The 4,345-nt window shown below is 42.6% G+C and overlaps 1 pseudogene; it reads left to right on the plus strand.

The window, feature by feature from the left end:
- The first annotated feature begins 2,536 nt into the window (after nucleotides 1–2,536).
- Nucleotides 2,537–3,486, plus strand: LOC113611000 (14-3-3 protein epsilon-like; annotated as a pseudogene).
- Nucleotides 3,487–4,345: the final 859 nt, after the last annotated feature.

A 4,345-nucleotide genomic window follows, 5' to 3' on the forward strand; every position in this document is an offset into this window, starting at 1 on the left:
TGTCCTGAAGTTGGCTCTCCCACCTCAGAGGCACAGCACTGACTCCTGGCTGCAACACCAAGAGCCTTTCATCCACACGGCTCAGAATAAAAGGGAGAAAATGTAGAAAGAAAGAATTAGTAGAAGTAGAAAGAAAGAAAGAGAAAAAAAGAAAGGTGAAGGGAGGGAGGGAGGTAGGAAGGAGGGAAGGAAGGAAAAAAGAAAGAAAGAAGATAAGGTAAAATAAAATAAAGTACGATAAAATATAATAAAGTTATTAAAATAAAAAGTAATTATTAAGAGAAAAAAGGAAAAAAAATTAAAAAAAAACAGATGGATAGAACCCTAGGACAAATGGTGGAAGAAAAGCTATACAGACAAAATCTCACACAGAAGCATACACATACACACTCACAAAAATAGGATAAGGGGAAAAAATCATAAATCTTGCTCTCAAAGTCCACCTCCTCAATTTGGGATGATTCATTGCGTAAAGGAGGGAAGGAAGGAAGGAAAGAAAAAAAGAAGATAAAGTAAAAGAAAATAAAGTTATTAAAATAAAGAATAATTATTAAGAAAAAAATTAAACAACAGAAAAACACCGGACGGATCGAAGCCTAGGACAAATGGTGGAAGCAAAGCTATACAGCCAAAATCTCACACAGAAGCATACACATACACACTCACAAAAAGAGGAAAAGGGGAAAAAATCATAAGTCTTGCTCTCAAAGTCCACCTTCTTAATTTGGGATGATTCATTGTCTATTCATGTATTACACAGATGCAGGGTACATCAAGTTGATTGTGGAGCTTTAATCCGCTGCTTCTGAGGCTGCTGGGAGAGATTTCCCTTTCTCTTCTTTGTTCTCACAGCTCCCAGGGGCTCAGCTTTGGACTTGGCCCCGCCTCTGTGTGTAGGTCGCCGGAGGGCGTCTGTTCTTCGCTCAGATAGGACGGGGTTAAAGGAGCCGCTCATTCGGAGGCTCTGGCTCACTCAGGACGTGGGTAGGGAGGGGCACGGAGTGCGGGGCAAGCCTGCAGTGGCAGAGGCTGGCGTGACGTTGCACCAGCCTGAGGCGTGCCGTGCGTTCTCCCGGGGGAGTTGTCCCTGCATCCCTGGACCCTGGCAGTGGCGGGCTGCACAGGCTCCCCGGAACGGGGGTGTGGATAGTGACCTGTGCTCGCACACAGGCTTCTTGATGGCGGCAACAGCAGTCTTAGCGTCTCATGCCCATCTCTGGGGTCGGCGCTTTTAGCCGCGGCTTGCGCCCGTCTCTGGAGCTCCTTTAAGCAGCGCTCTTATTCCCCTCTCCTCGCGCCCCAGGAATCAAAGAGGGAAGAAAAAGTCTCTTGCCTCTTCGGCAGCTCCAGACGTTTTCCCGGACTCCCTCCCAGCTAGCCGTGGCACACTAACCCCCTGCAGGCTGTGTTCATGCCGCCAACACCAATCCTCTCCCTGCGCTCCGACTGAAGCCCGAGCCTCAACTCCCAGCTGTGCCCGCCCCGGCGGGTGAGCAGACAAGCCTCTTGGGCTGATGAGTGCCAGTCGGCCCTGATCCTCTGTGTGGGAATCTCTCCACTTTGCCTTCCGCACTCCTGTTGCTGTGCTCTCCTCCGCGGCTCTGAAGCTTCCCCCTCCGCCACCCGCAGTCTCCGCCCGCGAAGGGGCTTCCTAGTGTGTGGAAACCTTTCCTCCTTCACAGCTCCTTCCCACTGGTGCAGGTGCCGTCCCTATCCTTTTGTCTCTGTTTATTCTTTTTTCTTTTGCCCTACCCAGGTACGTGGGGAGTTTCTTGCCTTTTGGGAGGTCTGAGGTCTTCTGCCAGCGTTCAGTAGGTGTTCTGTAGGAGTTGTTCCACGTGTAGATGTATTTCTGGTGTATCTGTGGGGAGGAAGGTGATCTCCGTGTCTTACTCTTCCGCCATCTTCCTGGAAGCCCCCCTTCAAGAGGCTTTTCAGTAGATTGGTCACAACTAAGATCTGGATGCAGATTTCATTAAGTATATTCATTGTGTGAAAATTCATTAAATTACATACATTTATGATTTGTGTAGTTTTATGTACATATATGTATATTGTGTATGTATATGTATATTTTACATGTATATGTATATATATGTATACATATGTATATATATCATTTATAAAAATTTATCTGACATTATTTCTATATTTGGCATCTGGTGATGTTGAAAATCTAAGAATAGCTCAATCACTTTTTTCCCTTGGTAAATGACTATAGTAGACACTTTGAGTCACCTACCCATTAGCCAATCCCCTTTTACTGCTTACTTGTTGTCAGAGTCCCATCTTTGATTATAGAGCATGGAAATGTAGAAAATCACTTCCCCAGTCTCCCTTATAGCTAGAGTGTAGTAATATGGCCTTGTTGAAGTGAAGAGATGTAAGGAGACTTTTGCTGGAGTGTTCTAAGAAAGAGTTTCCTCACTAATAAAAGAGATAATTGGGCTGCCTGGATGCAGAGCAGGAGGCTGAGAGAGAGATCCTATCCACTTCCATCTGTTGCACAGGCCCCACTGTAGCTAGCTGTTGCACTATGCATGATCAGGAGAATCTGGTATACACCAGGAATCTGGCCAAGGAGGCTGAATGATAGGATGGAATTAATGAAGAAAGTAGCAGGGATAGATGTGGAGCTGACAGTTGAAGAAATAAATTTTCTATCTGTTGTACATAAAATTGTGATTGAAGCTAGAAGAGCCTCCTGGAGAATAATCAGCAGCATTAAACAGAAAGAAGAAACTAAGAAGGAATAAACAAACTAAAAATCATCTAGGAATATTGGCAAATGGTCTAGATTGAGCTAAGGTTAATCTGTTGTTACAGTTTGGATATACCAGACAAACACCTCATTCTAGCAGCTAACACTGGCGAGTCCAAGGTTTTCTATTATAAAATGAAAAGGAACTATCACAGGTATCTGGCTGAATTTGCCACAGGAAGGAGGCTGCAAAGAACAGCCTAGTAGCTTTAAAGCTGCTAATGATATTGCAATGACAGAACTTCCACCAACGCATCCCATTTACTTAGGGCTTGCTCTCAATTTTACTGTATTTTACTATGAAATTATTTTATTTTTATACAAATTTTAAAGATTACTTTCCATTTACAGTCATTACAAAATGCTGGCTCTATTCACCGTGTTGTATAATACATCCTTTGCCTATATTACACTCAATAGTTTGTATCTCCCACTCCCCCAACCCCCTCCACTTGTAACCACTGGTTTGTTCTCTATATCTGTGAATATGCTTCTTTTTTCCTACTATGAAATTCTTAATTTCCCTGAGCATGCCTGCAGGTTGGCAAAATCAACTCTCGATGCAACTGCAGAGCTGGATATGCTGAGCGAAGAGAGCTATAAGGACTCTACACATCATGCAGTTGTTATGTGATAATCTGACACTATTGAATTCAGACATGCAGGGTGAGGGTGAAGAGAAGAATAAAGAATTTTTGCAGGATGTGGAAGATGAAAATCAGTGAGACCTAAAAGCCAACAAGAAAAACCATCCCTAGCCACCCTATTCTTTCTCATCCCACCACGTAGGAAATTCCTCATGGTCAGTGAGAACCACCAAATCTGACTTCTACATTTGGTTTCAGAATTTAGGTTCTGCCCTGTTTTTTTTTTTTTTTTTTTAAAAAAAAAACAGTTTTCAAATGTTCTTAAAGGCAAGAATGAATTTCTGTGCATTTTACTGGTTCCAGTTTTTCGGTTCTTTAAGACACTAATAGGACTACATACAGGCTTTTTCAGCACTACTGTATCATCTCCTGCCAGATGTGGCAGGATCACCATTAGAAATGGAAATTACATTCAAAAGCAATTAGACTTCTAGGTGATGCAAACATCTAAGAGAGAGGTTAATCACACTCTAGAGGCATAAGTGGTATCATTTTTCCTTTTTCTGGTTGTTTGAATTTTATACTGATGTTTAAAACTAATTGGGTGTTAGCTTGAGGTGGTTAAAGGTCTTTGGAGAGTTTGTTGTAATGGTCTTACTGTAAAAAAGTGCTTCAAACTCTGCTGAAATGTTGCTGAAAAGCATGATGCTGGTGACAGTTCAACGATCTGTGGCTGCTCATTGCCTGCTTTTACTCTCCCTCTGAAGCAGGTTAGCATCGAAGGTGGTATGGAAAAGGCTGCATGCCTGTTATATTCTTTGTTTCTTCTTCTTCCCTCTTCCCCTGGGGAAATAAGTTCCTCAGCCATTCAATCGCTTAACTTCTTTTGTTCAGTTTGTATGCCTTGAAGTTAATTTATACTACTGGATGTCTGACTGGATCCACAGATACAAAAAATCTATATTGTTCTTACTGAAACACAGCATGGAATTAATAT

The sequence above is a fragment of the Aethalodelphis obliquidens genome, unplaced genomic scaffold (genome assembly GCF_003676395.1).
Source record: "Aethalodelphis obliquidens isolate GAN/ISIS:26980383/991018 unplaced genomic scaffold, ASM367639v1 scaffold66, whole genome shotgun sequence".
Classification (NCBI taxonomy): Eukaryota; Metazoa; Chordata; class Mammalia; order Artiodactyla; family Delphinidae; genus Aethalodelphis; species Aethalodelphis obliquidens.